At 55.8% G+C, this 15,041-nt stretch overlaps 1 protein-coding gene across 8 annotated transcripts in view; it reads right to left on the bottom strand.

Annotated features, from left to right (window-relative positions):
• PAX6 (paired box 6) overlaps positions 1 to 8,110 on the bottom strand; it is a 29,110-nt gene extending 21,000 nt beyond the window's left edge. For 4 of the 8 annotated variants that reach the window (XM_037839019.1, XM_037839026.1, XM_037839025.1 and 1 more), the window contains exons 1-2: positions 1,392 to 1,581; positions 1,088 to 1,292 (exon numbers count right to left, since the gene is read on the bottom strand). The gene's annotated coding sequence lies outside the window, so the exon portion shown is untranslated. Of the gene's footprint in view, positions 1 to 134; positions 458 to 1,087; positions 1,293 to 1,391; positions 1,582 to 2,388; positions 2,431 to 7,990 lie in introns of those variants that run through there. The other 4 variants (XM_037839020.1, XM_037839023.1, XM_037839021.1 and 1 more) reach the window with 4 other exon arrangements.
• Positions 8,111 to 15,041: the final 6,931 nt, after the last annotated feature.

Genomic DNA, 15,041 nt, shown 5'->3' with positions numbered 1-15,041 from the left:
AATTACTCAGACTAATTAACCGGGAGAGGATGTGATCAGACGAAGGGGAAATGCTTTCATATTGATTATTTTAAAGGCTTCACAAAGAAAAAAAAATAGAGGCACTCAGATTAAAAAAAGAAAATGCAAACCACCTTTCCACCTATAAACTTGTTGAAATGGCAACATCGGGGTGCGTTTCGCCCAGAGGAAGGCAAGGAAAAATACCCATGGAGTGCGGAGGGCCGGAGGACTGAGAGACAGAGCTTTCGCAGGGCGAAGGAAAGGGCTGGGGGAAGAGGGGGATGGGGTAGGGGCAAGCAGAGAGTTTTGAAGTTCCAAGCTCCGCGCTCAAGTTAAGTTGGGCGCAGGAGCCTGGAGGCTTGATGGAGGCTGACAGTCCTTCCGCTCCGTTCGGAGCGCGCCTCCGACGCCTCGGCCTGGTGGCTTCCTTCCCGGCTCGCGCTCGCTCTCTCGCTGGCTCTTTCTGACTCCAGCGTGCCGCTGCCTTGCGGGTTGACTCCGCTGGGGAGACAGCGGGCGCGGTGCCCCCTCAGCGCTCGGGTGCCAGCAGTCTCTTTTTGTGCCCGAGCGGAGCGCAGCACAAAGCCGGAGGGCGGGCCGGCGGGCGGCGGCGCGGCAAGCCGGATCCCTCGGCGCTTCCTCGGCGCGCGGCTCTCAGCGCGCTCGCTGAGCCCCGGGCTGGACAAAGCAGCTGCCGCCGGCTCCGCACAGTCTCTTGGTCCTCTCCCACCGGCAGAGAGCATCTGGCGACGCTGGGGCCGGGAGCCGCTGCTGCTGCTGCACCTGGAGCTTGGGTCCTGCCTGAGAGCTCAGCCCGCGCTGGCGCTGGCGCTGGCGCTGGGACTGAGCCGGCTGCCCACTCCGAGCCTGCGCCGCTCCTGCTCACTGGCGGTCCCCCTCCGACGCGGGCTTTCGCTGGAAGTAGAAAGTTTGGGCTCCTGCGTGGAAACTTCTCCGGCCCAACTCTCCCGGCGCAGCAGTGGGGGAGGGGACTGGCGAAAGGGGAGGAAGGAAGGGGGTGGAAGGGGGAGACCTGCTTGAATATTGCAATAAAAATGAAGTGAGAAGAAAGGAGTGGACTCACCTTTATGAGGCATCCTCTCTCGTTGTCAAAGCTCCTGTCAAGAGTTTTGTTTGGTTGGTTTTTTTTGTTTTGTTTTGTTTTTTTTCCTGTTGTTGTTGCTTAAAAACCACAAAGGTTTGAAATGACGGTATTTTAAAGGAGTTGCCAGTGAGAATTTTCTCCACGGACGCTGCTGGGTTGGTGTGTGAGAGCAATTCTCAGATCCCTGGGAAGGAGACAGAGATTGACAATAAAATGGGCTGTCAGCGACTGGGGAGTGAGAGATAAAGAGTGTGGGTGAGGGAAGTGGCTGCAGCCAGCACACCTATGCTGATTGGTGATGGCTCAAGTGTGTTAATGTGTGTGTGCCGGCGCCCGGCCTCGCCTCCACCGCTCCTCACTGGCCCATTAGCGAAGCCTGACCTCTGTCATCATCCTCCAGCAAAACACTTCCTCCTGCGCCCGAACCAGAGCGGGAAATGAGGCCGAGCCACGGTTCGCTTTTCAAACCCACTAATCACTCCGCAACATGCAAATGCACGGCTCGCTCCCACACAAAATATTGCTTTATGCAAAGCAGCGCCGGGGCCTCGAGCCAGCCGATTGGATGCTCCCTCTCCCCGCCTGGTGCAATTGGTCCGTTTGTTTGAATATGAATACACTTGTTTTCGGCTCTGCCGGTGGGTCCCGGCTCCTCTCCCCGGCGCTGGGCCCCCGCTCTCCGGCTTTGGCGCTGACCGACATCTCCCCGCTCCGCACGCTCCAGGAACCAGCGCCATCTGCGCTGCGACCACAGGCTGGAAGGGTCGAGTGATGGCCTCGGGGCTGGTGGTCGCGACCCCTGTCTCTCTAAGCTGGGCGCGGGGCTTCCAGCCCAAGGAGGGAGCGAGTTTCCGCAGGTCTGCGCAACCCTTTCTTGCCAACTTCAGCGCAGAGTGGCCTGCCGCCCCGCCCCCGCCGGTCCTCTCCTCCTGCCCCTACCCCATCTGGACCTGGGCCTGGGACCCAGAGCAACACGGTGGCCGCGCCCTAGTCCACCTGGCCTGGGGAAGACGATGAAACGGGCGGGGGCGTCTCTGGGTCTCCGCAGCTCCGCTCAGGCAGTGGAGGCCGCCGCGAAGCGTAGGCCGAGAGGAGCAGTTTGGGCGCCCAACTCCGTGAGGCCCGCAGCCTCCCCAGCCCAGACCTCCCAGCCCTCCCCAGTTCCCCACTTCTGCTCCCCGGTGCCTTTCTTCTCTCCTTTCTCCTTTTGGAAGCCGCGGTGCGCAGGAGAGCGGAGGCCCAGCCGGGGCTGGAGAGGCCCGAGTAAACACGCCACTTACTTTGTGTACAGAGGGTTCTTGTGAAAAGCCCTGAAGAGTCCTTACCAAACACTCACCAACTTCTCCCACGTGCCATTTGTTGACTAAGTGCTGCTGCTTTTACACGCGCCCGCGAGGAGGGGTAGCGAGAGGGAGATCAGAGGAGAGTGGTGGTGGAGGTTGGGAGTAGGGGGGAGATGGCCAATGCTAAGAGAGAGTCTGTGTGTGTGTGTGTGTATGTGTGTGTGCAGGCGATGGTGTGTCAGCGTTTGTCTGTGTGTGCCACCGATTATCCGTGTGTGGTGCGTGTTTCCGCACCACGACTCCCTCTTCTGAATCTGCTCAGTCCACGGAGGCAGCTCCCCTTCAGCTGTTGCCAGAAAACCGGGGAGGGAAGTAAGTAAATGGCTTTTCTCTTCTGACCACACACCAGAACTCCATTTGTTGAATGCCGGACGATTAGGACACACCTCAGTACACTCCAAAGGCGCCCCTCGGCGCCTGCAGTTAAGGTGACAGGGGAGGGAGCAGCCGTCTCGGCCTGAGCTGTCCCGAACTTTCTGGGAGCCTGCGGGCCCTGGCGCGGGAAGGGAGAAGGCCTGGGGTGAGGCACACACTTCGGGACCCGGGAAAGGGGAACCCGGGTGCAAGAGCTGAAGCAGGGAGGCTGAAATGAAGCCACCGCTGAGTACACTTGACTCCTCTTGAAGTGTGAAAAGTGCGGAGAGTCAAACCTCATCAATAAACTCTGAACTCGCCTCTGACAGGTCGCGATGCCACCGGCGCCGGGACGGTGAGGACGCTGCAGGTTGCCCTGGGCCGCCGGGCCTGGTGTGGGCCTCACACCCTCGTCTGGCTAGAGACCCAGCAATGGCGCGACTGAGGAGCCTGGGCAGAGCTCCAGGGGAGCGGAGGCCTCCCCTTCCCGGTCCTGGAGGACTGCTGGGGCCGGCGCGGGTGAGCGAGCCGCTCTACCCCTTTCCGCGGCCAGGAGCACTCAGCGCCCTAAGGAAACCCAGGCCAGAGGCGGTAGAGCCGGCGCGGGGTGCCCAGGTCCGCAGCTTCGTGCACGGGATTTCGTAGGACCGCGACTTTCGGGGGTTCCCGGGAAGTGGGGCAATGGGTCCGGGTCCGGGTCCCCGGCCAGCGAAAGACTGCGTTCTTTTTCCTCTCCCTTTCTACTTCTCAAACAAACATTTAAAAGACATAAACCCAAATCCAGTGAACATGAGCGAGAAGGAAAAAAAGGACCCAGTGACTCTGTCCGAATTGGAGGCGAATATCATTTTTACAACCTCTCAATTAGCGACCGAGTGGATTAGCACCTTCTTAAGCTTTGCCTCCTAAAGAAGCAGCCATAATCTTGTTGCTATTTTCCCCCAGGGAACGGGCTCTTTGAATCAGCTCCTTCTCCCATCCCCCACAAACCCCATTTCACCTCGCAGGAAAGTTTTAATAACGAAAAATCATGAGAGTTCGGGAGCTGGGAGTGAATGTCACTGACGTCATTAGATGGGGGTGGGGGCCCGGGTAAGGACTCCTGGAAAACCCTTTGCACAAACAAGAAACGAAAGGGCTTGGCTGCTTCTAACGTGTCAATATTGGGGGGCGGGGGGACTTAGTCCCGGAGGGAGGAAGAATTTTCAAAGTTTGAGAGAAAGGTGGGGAGCGAGAGTTCCTTGCTCTCTCTGGGTTGGCCTCAAGGAGAGTGGGGCGGGTGGGGTTACTATTCCGCCTCGTGGGGCGCCTGGTGCCCTCTGCCAAGTACCTGCTCTGGGGACAATGCGGTCGAGTCAGGGGCTACGATCGTGGCGCAGCGCACCAGGGCCAGAGGTGTACGCAAAAGTGAGACAACTCGCAGGTCGCCATTTTAATTGCGGCTTGCAACACGCCAGGGGCCCATTTGCTGCTCTCCAAGGCAGGGATCTCTCCTTCGATTTCCATCTCGCCTTTTCCCGCTCTCCTGTTTCTCCCCCCCACCCCACCCCACCCCACCCCCCGCCCTACTGCCTCCGAAGAGGGCAACCCTTCGACCTTTCTTCCCGGCATGTTCCAGCTGAGGCCGCCGGGGTGGTCCCGCCGGGAAGGGAAGGTTATCTGTGCGGAAGGAGGCGCGCTGGAGAATCGCTGCTCGGCGGACATCGCCTGGAGCCTCTGGTCTGTATTGGTGCGCAAGTTGGTGAGATCAGGCAGAATCTCACTCCCACCGGTCCCTGGCATTCACCTGCGCCCCCCCCCCCAAACCCCGAATTCTGACAACGTCTCAGGTCCGGGGGCGGCCGCTGCCGAGGCAAAGAATTGCCCAGTTCTAGGGAAAGCGCGTTAGGGCTCCAGGCTTCGAAATCGGAATCTCCCACCCGTGTCGTACACTTCCGAACTCCTGCTTTCCCAGGCCAAGCAGAGACGCGATGCTGGGGTGCGGGGAAGTGTGGAGACCGGCATTGCTTTGGTGGAAAGTCTCCACAGACACCTGAGTCACTTTGCAGAGCCTCCAAATGGCTCCCTTTTTGCAGGCCCTGGGAAGGTAAGTTCCCTAGACTGCGGAGCTGGCGAAATGGCTCAGACAAGCACGAAAGGCAAAGCCCTGACTCTCACCCCAGCCGCCCAGCCCGGGGTGCCTTTCCTGCTCCGGGACTGTCTCCCACTCCTTTTTCCAGCAACCTGCCGAGTTCCCGCTCACCCGGCTACTTCTCCGAGCCCAGAGCGTCGGGAAGCTGAGGGGCCAGGAGCCAGGAGCCGAGCGGGCAGCGCCTCCAGGCTGTGGCCACGCTTGGCTGGGGAAAGCAGCGGTGTCCTCGCTGTCCTTGCCTCCTGCTAAAAGGCGAGTGAGTCAGGGCGCTCTGGGTTCGGTTCTCTTCCATTCACACTGGGCAGCAAACCTCTCTCATACTCTTTCTTTACCCGGAAAAATGCTTAAAGAAGCATGGTCCAGTTGGGTCTTCCAGAGAAGAGATTCCAGCCTCTCCGTGGATCGGACTCCCCAGCCGTTGCCTCCTGGTCCCTACATGTTATCGTCTTGATAGGAATCGTGTTTAAAACTCCTGTGTAGGACACTTGGAATCAACGGTACTCTCTTGACTTTGCAAATAGGGTTCCTAGGAAAGTTTGTTTTCCATTTGTCCCTGTGGGATGGTCCCCATCTCTCCTTTCCCTCTAACCTCTGCCTCCAAGATTTCAGCTTCAAACGAAAGCAAGCCAAGGACACCTTAGTCTCTTCTCCCTAGGGATTTCTTCTCTAAAAGGCTGCCTGTTCCAAAGGCGAGGGACAGAGTCCTGCAATTTGTCCTCGAGTGGAGCCTGGAGCACATAGGCCGGGGACTGGGGACTTTGCTGGGGGATTTGAGGCTGGGGCTTGGGGGTGGGGGAGAAAATGTCACGGCTGGCTCGCTCGAGCAGCCAGGGAACCGCAGCTAAGCGCATCCTGACGGGCTTTTAAAATGACATTGATTGGGACAAGCTGTTCCCAACCCAGTAAGAGTTAATCTGCCTGTTAATCAAGGCACTAAGGGGCTCAATGCGAGTTTTATTAGCGACTAGAGAACAGAGGCGGCAGCGAGGGATCAAAAGCCGGGATCCCAGATATTTGTCAGCGCGGTTTCCAAAAAAATGTATTTTCAATTACAGAACAATTCGGCGCTTTTCATCACTTCCTAACCCTGCCTCACAGATGGTGATTTACAAACCTGGCTAGCGGGAAAAACCGACGCCTGGGGGCAGCCGGGGGCCAAGAGGCGGGGGAAGAGCTGCGGGTTGGCTCCGCAGAGTTCGGCTTGGAAGAGTTTAAGAATCCTCATCCTGAGGCACTGAAGCCTCTGATTCCTCCCCAGAACAAAAACAATGAAAAAATAGAGTAACAAATAACGCCACCAATATCGGTATCCACCCCTTAGGGTCAGCGTCCGGCTCTCTACATCCCCTCTCGAAGCTGGGCTCCGGAGGTGTCTGGCCTCGGCGGGCTGCCGCCGGGCTAGCCGGAAAGTTTGCGCAGCGAGAGGGATTCTCCTTGTGTCTATGCCGCTCTGCCCCCTTCTGCCCCGGAGGGGCGTTGGGCTCCTTCGATTTTCCTTTCAAAATCTAAAATAAATAAATAAACTCCCAGGCCCTGGGGAAATTTGAATAGCAGCTCGTTCAATAATCCAAATTAGTTGAGGGGGTTTGGGGAAGGGGAAAAAAAAAAAAAAAAAGGCAATCCAACCACACCGGTCCTTGGATCAAGGAGGACATGCAAGTGAGAAGGCGACAAGGAGGTCTCCGGATCGCCCTGGGCGCGGGGCGAGGACTCTGGTCAGAGGTAATTATGTCACCGCGTTTTCTCGCGGTGACAGCCGAATAAACACAATCTCCAATAAACATCTCTAATGAGGTAGGAGGCCCGGGGATGACTGGGTTTGATTTATGACTGGAGAAGATCCACTTCTCACTGCAAGGCAGGCAACCTGCTCGTCGCCCAGCTCTGGAGGAAAGAGCCCGCGAAGGAGAGAGCCGAGGCCCAGGTAAGGCACCGGGCCTGGAGGCCACTTCGCTCCTTCCCGGACTAACCCGGAGAAGTGGGTAGGGAGCGGCCAGCTGCTCCGAGCTGGGAAGGGGTCCTGAGCACCTGTCACAGCTGACTGAGATCCAAACATTCTCCAGAGGTCCCCACAGGTTTGGATAGAGGGCGCCAGGAGCGTGGGTGGGAGTAAGGAGAGCCTGGATTTGGCCTAAAAGCCGCCTCTACGTCCGGGCAGGGTGCTCCTCTGTCCCGCCTAAGCCCTCCTGGGCGCCTCCGGCCGCTTGGGGCTGGACTCCCAGGACTTTCGCCCCACGGACCCACGCGTTACTGTGAATTTGGAGTTGTTCCTTCTCTGACCCACTTCGAGGGTACTTCCGTCCTTTTCCGGGCGGCAGAACGGCCGAGCACTCGCGGCCGGGCTCACCCGGAGCCCACGTTTGCCGCGGAAGGAGCGAGCACAGTGTGCGCGGTAACCCGAGCCCGCGTTCTAGCTCAGTGAGAATTGCTAATTATTAGGTTTTCCGAAGAGAAGCTCAAATCACACTTTGAGGGCTTTACGCGCTGCCCAGCTCTCAGGGCCGCATTCTTTCGTCCTCCGTTCCTTTCTGAGAAACGAACCATTTACACTTTGCGACCATTTACACTTTGCTACCACGGGAAACTTTTGCCGCACTTTGCCAGACCCGCAGCAAGGCGTTTCCACGCGCTCCAGGAGAGGGTGGGGACGTCTACTTGTGTACTCGTGGTGAACTGCGATGTGGGGGAGATCTGGGTACAAACTGCCTCCCCGCCTCCGGCATTTCTCACGATCGCGGACAGCTTCTGCAGGCAGAAGCAGCAGAACCCCACCCCACCCCCAGCTCATGGCCGGACTGGAAGTCCACTCTGGGGACCGGAACATTTTTGTTATCTGCAGAAAAGCAGGCTTGGCAAAGACAAGAACACCCCCACTCCCGGCGCTTCCCATCCCACCCTCAGTAACTCCCCTCCATCTTTGCATGCCCCTTTTAAAAGCAAAAACCAAACCCCTGGGTCACTTAGAGCGGGGTCCCGATTTGGGGGCGCCCATCGCGGGAAGCGGAGAGGCGCCGCGAGCTCCGAACCAGTCCGGGCTGGAGCCAAGGCGGTTACCTGGGAGCGGAGGGCGGGGAGGCAGGTGAGCCTGGCAGCGCGGTTCCCACACTTCTCACCGCCGCTCTTCTAGGGAAGTGGCAGATCTGACAGCCTCGTTCTACGCAAGGACCTGCCCCAGAGTTTAAATGTCAATGATAAGAAAAGAGGGTGCTCCGGTACGCGCTAACTTTCCTTAATATCCACGCCAGTACTGTCCTCATTGGCTGGCCTGCTCGCGTGACGTCACGGCCGCCAGAGTTGGGCTCAGTTCTGCGCCCGCCGACATTCCGGCCCGGCCTGAGCCTCCCTCTCCAATCCTCAGTCCGACCCGCTGCAGCCCCTGCCCCCGGCCTCCTTCAGCCCAGCCTGGGACTAGCAGCGCCCAACCGGGTCGCGGCCCATTCCGTCCTCCTTTAGGGCGCAGAGTCAGCCACCAGGAAAACTAGTCCAGCGGAGAGTGCTCCTCCTCCGCGCGGCACTCGGGTCCCAGGGCCCCTGCCCCTAGACCCGCCAGCTTTCTCTCCGGGTGCCCACCCCATCCTCTCCTCCCATCCTCCCATGAGAGACACGGAGGCCGCGCCAGGACTGAGAACGGGACGCTGGCAGGAATTATTTTCAGAAGGAGTTCGAGGAAGCTATGGGTTGCCCTGCTTGGTTCTGGCGCCCACAAGTCACCAGCTGAGCACAGACGGGGGCTCCGGGGAGGGGTCAGTGGTCCATTTCCCGAGGCTAAGCCAAAGTCCTCGCCAGGTCCACTGCGTTCTCAAAAGCAGAGGCCCAAAGGGCGCTGTCCAGGTTCCCTCACCCCCTTGGCTGAAAGTCTCAAGGCACGTAGAAAAGGCAGGTGATTTTATTTATCTTTGAGTCCGGGTCAACTTTCGATTTTTTTGCTGACATTATGGACTCGAGGAAGAAAACAGGAAAATCCCAGATTCTGAAGTCGAGATTCCCTTTTTCCGTATTGTGGAAACATCAGAAATTGGGGCGGGGTCGGCAGGATAGTGGCCTGGTGGCCTGTGCCCGTTTTCCCTCACACCCGTTTTGGACAAGGAGACGCTTTAGCTGAGCTGGGTCTGGCCATGTTGGGAGGGGGCATAGACCCGCGTTGTCATCCTCCTGCCCTGCCCAACAGAGAAGGGGGCTTCCCAGCTTTCAGTCTCCTCCCATTCTGCTTCCATCCGGGGTTTGAACTTAGAAGTGATAGCTCTTTGGCCCGGAGGGGCAGGGGGCGCTTGAGGAGATGTCAGGAAGGGAATGGGTGGGGCGTGGAATTACCTCTAGGCAGCTGGAGACACAGCCCTGGGCGTGTGTGCGTCGGGGAGGGGAGGGCGGACGCCTGGGCACCTTGCTCGGGCGAGGGGAAGCCAAGCACAGATGGCGCTCAGGCGCGAGAGGCCGAGCGGATCCCGCTTCCGCCCTCGGCACACCTGGACAGGTGCGGGACTTCGCAACGTGCCGGGAGGTGGCTCCTGGCAGACTCCTCTTGGCCGGGCCAGCTCTCAGCCAGACTCTTTTTTTTTTTTTTTTTTTTTCTGGCTCAGTGGGTAGAGACCCTGAGGGCAGGGTAGGGGTGGGGAAGACAATGACAATTTGTTGGTGGCAAGGTGCTGTTACTGACAAACCCCTTCTCTTCCCACAACCCTCCTCGCCCCATTCCCTGAGTCTTCCCGAATCAGGGGCAAGGAGCATCCATCTCCCACTGGCCACTCTAGTCTGGGTCAGCCCCTGTCGTGGTCCGGTAGCACCAAGACCTGCTAGGCTAGTGAGAGGCATTTAGGAGGTGTTTGCTCGGGTTTCTACACACACACACACACCAAACCCCGGCGATTCTCCTGGGATCCAATTTCTCGATAAGACCCTAGCTGCGCAACTTTCCCTTCAAGACCTGTCCAGTCAGATCACCCCCACTGCACCTCCCGCCTTTGAGTTTTCGGTTAGATCCGGGCGCTGGGTAGGCCTCTCCGCTGCTCGCTCCCCACCCACTCCCTCCTTCCGAGTCGGAGACCGCCCGGAGGGCTGCTCCGGACTTGTTTGGAGAACAGGCTATTAAGCCTGCACGGATCCCTGCAACCCAGCAGGGTGCTCGACAGCGGCTCTAGAAACGCCACGGCACCCGCCTGCTTATCTGCCTGTCAATAAAGGGTGCGAAGAGGCGGTGCGGGAGTGCGGGGCCATGCAGGCAAGGCCGGGCCTAGGCCCGTCTGAGCTCCTGGCCAACGCAGGAGATGCTCTCCATTTGTCCCCAGGCACAGAAGGCGGGGAGGGAAGGAGTCCGCCGCGGGGTCTCTACTTCGGAGGGTGCAGGTCTAGCAGCTGCCTACGCCCAGTCCACCTCAGAGCATTCTGAAAACACTTCCATTATCGCAGAGCCGGGGGCCCGCCTCCGCACCTGCCACCAGCGGTGGAGGCGGCGGGATCCGGTCCCGCGTGGTGCCCAGCCTTCGAAGCCAGGTTTTACCCTCCCTGGGCTGAGGCAGCCTCTCTAGGCCGCACGGGCTGCAGCGCGGGCACAGGAGCGCCGCGCGTGACCTGGGGCGTAGCGGACTGTCGGGAGTATCCTCGATGGCCGAGTGCGACTTAAGGCGGGCTGTAGGTGGGGTGCAAAGGGTCAGAAGTAGGAAAGAAATTCCCCCCCCGCCCCCCCTCCAGGATTCTCCCCAGCTTAGGTTAGAGCCCGGACTGCGATTTTCAGACAGTCAGGGCAGTCCTGAGCTCTGGTTCTCCACTCTCGCTGCAGTGAGCGAGCTCGGCCGCCGCCGGGTCCGCGAGGGCTCCGGGTCCAGCCACGGCCTAGGGCTGCGGGGAAAGCCTATTGCCTCCCCTCCAACCTGCAGAGGCGTGTGGGGAGTGGGGCTGGGGACAGGGATTTCCAGGTAGGGGGTATGGGTCGTGTAGGAAGGGGGTGAGAGCACCGATTAGAGAGAGTGGCTTGGTTGGAAGAAGAGAGAGAGAGAAGGAAGAGAGGGATCGGTTCCTAGGCTTGAACTGTAGCTGAGATCTGTTGTTTTTGTCCAAGATATGCTCCCCACCCCTCCCCTTAACTACTTAATGCAAATAAAGCAATTCCAGGTTGGTGCGGCCCCTCCCACAGGATCTGTGTTCCAGTGTGAGTGGGAATTGATTTAGTATTTGTCTTTTCACTGAGAATGGGCATTGAGTCTCCCAACAATTGAAAAGTAGAAGTAAATATTTTCACTTCAATATTTCAATTTTATTTTACTAAATCTAGACATCCTGTTAACTTCTATTTTTAAATCTTTTTTTTGTGGGTGAGTGCTAATTTATAAAGTGGCTTAAGAAAGCTTTTCCATATAACCATTAATAGGAAGAAAAGGAAAATCCCTGACTAATTGAGGAAAAAAAATACTGTGAATATTTGTGTCATTTCAAATAGCTGTGAAGCCAGAAATCCATCTATCATCCAGGGAATCTAATTTACTGGACAGTGCAGGTGGCTCTTGCTCTTCTTTCTCTCTCCTTCACTTCCTCCCCTATGAACGACAAACTTGTTTTAAAAAGGTTTTTATTTTTAATCAAAACTGGAAAAAGGTTTTGTGAATTCGAGCATCTATTAAGCAAAGATAATATTTGCCATCACTTCAAACTGGTCTAAAGGCACGATTATATGTAATTCTCTGGTTTCTCTCCTATTCAATTATTTTTTTCTGCTCTCATTCAAAGAAATATATATTTCTTTTCTTTTCTCTCTGTTCTACCTCACCATAAAAAGTTTTCTTCAACATTTGGGGAAATCTTCAAATCGTTTCAGTTTGCTTTCCTATTAAGAAAATCTCTCTGACAATGAATTCAAGAAAACCCTGCTTTTCTTTTTCTTCTAAACATTTTCATACTTAGTGTGTGGCACTATGTTTGCTTTCTTTCTCTCCCTTGTCAGGGTGGAGACTGAGACATTGGCTGAATTCCCTGGGGGTGATTGGGTGCAATTCGCTGAAAGTAGACAGGCACGTCCTGGATGTTAGAAATTCACTTTTCCTCAACGTGACAAGGCTGACTTCGATCTACAATTGTATTTGAATGGGCAATGAGCGGAAAGATGTCTCATCATTAAGCCTACTTCTACTTTAGCAAAATAACGGGAGCCTTCATTTGCACACAAACGCTCACAAAACTCGTATTCTCTGCAACTCTTTAATAAAAAAGATGGCTGCATAATTTAAAGTGGAGGTGAGAAAAGGCAAAGAGAGGGAGATGGGGAGTTTCAAAGGCAACTTCCCTTCCCGCAAAAGATCTGTGAGATAGAGTTGACTTTTTTACTTTAAATCTTAAATAAGATGTGAGTTGTAACAAGAGGATTGGCATTTACTCCGTGACCCTTATAATTGGATTAAATATAGACTGAGACGTACAAAAACACACCAAGATTGACACCTGCCAACTGGACTTCCTTATGATTGATTGTGATGCTTCGTGCTGGCAACAATAATGAAATAAATTGTATGGATAAAACAGCACATTTGTCATTTCCGTGCCATGAGTGAGGAAGTCAACGAGTTAGGCAAGCTGTTAGCTGACAGGCGCGAGCAGGAGGCAAACTAAAGAGATAAATAAGGATTCCAGGCATTGACAGGACAAATTATAACTTGTCACAACCTTTTTAAATTCAGAAGTTTTCAATTAACATATATATTGCTGTTACATATAAGATAAGGGGTGCCGACAGTAAACACGCCAGTGCGCAGGGACCCCCCCAAGGTCTCTCCCGCTGCATTTGCCAGCGAGCCCCAACCCTGGCAAGCCAAAGGCACCCATGGGCCATGGCCTCCCGGTTAGCCTACAGACCCAGCCGGGCTTGGTAAGGTGGGTGAGGGTGGGTGAGTCTGGGGAGCGGCTCCTTCTGCTCGGATCTGCAGCTTGAGGTTCTGGCATCGTTTCTTCCCAGAAGCAAATCCTTCCAGCCTGAGGGAGAGTCTGGGAAAGGCCTGTGTTCATGTTTGGCAGGATGAGCCTAGCTCTCTCTGCCTCCCTGTGTGCCAACACAAGGACTAAGAATTAGAGGGCAGAGGTGCCCCCTTTCAGCTCCAAAGTCTCACTCTCAGGAGAGAAGCTGAGAGCCTGGATCTGAGGTAACAGCAATGGCCACAACATGGTGGCAGGCTAGGCCGCTGACCTGGAGTGGCCTGAGGATGTTTCTAGGCTGTGGACTTCTTCCTGGCCCAGAGCTGTCCTGGAAGGGGCCACCAAACCAAACCTCTTTGTCCTACCCAGGAAAAAGGGCTGTTTTTCCTTATTCATCCTTTGGCTCTTGTACTCAGTTTCAGGGGCTCCTTGAGTGGGGCCCGTGAGTAGAGTTGAGACTGGAGGATCCCTGAGTGGCCTGAGAATGTTCAAGTAGGGTTTGTGAAGCCTTAGGAGGAGCAAAGGGCTGGAGTTATCAGGCGGGGCTACAAGTTCCCCTGGAGTCTAGAGTCTGTGGACATGGCCCAAGACCTTGTGGGTGAGATTCAGCCCCCCAGAGGAGCTTACTTCTCAGTTTTAAAGCTAATGCCCTCCCCAAGCTAGTCTGGACTTCCTTGGTGCCTCATAGCATTGTGGGTCTCTATTTGAACGCCTGGCCTTTCTGTCCTGGCCTGGCCTCCCGCCACTCCAGCTGTAACAGAATGTTAAAGGTGGGAAGTGAGGATTCCCAGCGCGGAGGCCTCCATCTTCCTCCAGTCTGAGGCTGCTGGGCTGGAGGCACAGCCTGGCCCGGCGAGTAGGGCCCAGAAAAAGGCCCTGTCTTGGCGGGGCCAGGGAGCTCGCTGCTGCCAGATGCCAGGCAGGCCTAGTTCCGGGAGGGCCGGGGAGGCCTTCTCGCTTCTTCTGCTTTCGGCAGTCCACCCCTCTTCGCCTGCCGGTCGCTCCCGCCGCTCTCCAATCTCGCTGTGATGGTCACAGCCCACGCTCTCGTCGTCGCCCTCAAATCGTGGAGAGGAGCCCAGCCTTGCGCAGAGGCCGCAACCTGTCGTCAGAAACACTCCCAGCAAAAGCAGGTCAACCCCAAGCTCCCGAGCTTCTAGCCCTAACCTCCAGGCGCCTGCCACTAAGCTAAACACTCTGAATGCTCTGAATCCTTGCAAAGACGGAGCCCGGGGAGGAAGGGAGGGAGGAAAAGGGAGGCAAAAAAAAACAAGTTACATGAAATTAGTTGGAAGCGGCCGCATTCCCCAGCGACCGCAGCCATTAACATTATAATCTCAAACGCCATTTTTTATGTAACACTATTGTTAGTAAATCAACTCCTCCGGTCCTCAGAGACGCTGACCCCTGGCAATTCAGTGAAAGTGTAATTATCTCCCCGAATCTTGGACAGATTTAAGAGATTACATTTCAACTAAATCTATATCAATGCTAATTCCCCCTCTCCTCCCAGCCTGCAGGTGCTAGGCAAGGAAAATGGCGTCAGGCCCCGGCAGAACGCTTCACAAAGAGGAGAAGGCTTGCTGTGTACAGGGCCAAAAGAAATGAAGCCCCACATAAAATTACACCTATTTTTTTCTTTTTTTTGCTACAAAACCTGGTTCTTATATAGCAAAGTTAAACAAAGCAGCTATGCTAAATTAGCGTTACATAAAGGCGAGTTTAATGCTCGGTTACAGTCAACTGGTGTATCTCTGATGGCTAATTGTCTATCAAAATTAAAGAGAAAAGAACAAATGATTCGTTATAAGAAGGTGTTAAAAGCCTCAACAAAAGGACATTTCACAAATATAATATCGGCAGCTCGGGGATTGCCCGCTGGGTTGTTCAGGCCCCGGCCCTGCGCAGCTATGAGAAGTGGGGTGCGAGGTGCTATTTGCCTGGCAAGAGCTCATTTTCTCCCAAATGAGTATAATAAAAACCCGAGAGGCGATATTAGTGTAAAGATCGAGACCAGCCTTAATCGGCGCGATGGATGTGGACTTCAAAGGGGACCCCAACTCTCTCTACCCAGGCTGGGGGAGGAGGGCGCTGTGCCATCCCCCGGGGAAACCACATCCAACTACCTCTCCACTGTCCTGCGTTCAGGGACGGGAGCGAGCGAGTACGGTGCTGGAGGTAACTTTAACAAAGGGAAGCGGGTTTCGCGGGT

The sequence above is a fragment of the Choloepus didactylus genome, chromosome 6 (genome assembly GCF_015220235.1).
Source record: "Choloepus didactylus isolate mChoDid1 chromosome 6, mChoDid1.pri, whole genome shotgun sequence".
NCBI classification, from domain to species: domain Eukaryota; kingdom Metazoa; phylum Chordata; class Mammalia; order Pilosa; family Megalonychidae; genus Choloepus; species Choloepus didactylus.
The sequence above is the reverse complement of the archived record's forward strand: the minus strand, read 5'-3'. Positions and strand labels throughout refer to the sequence as shown.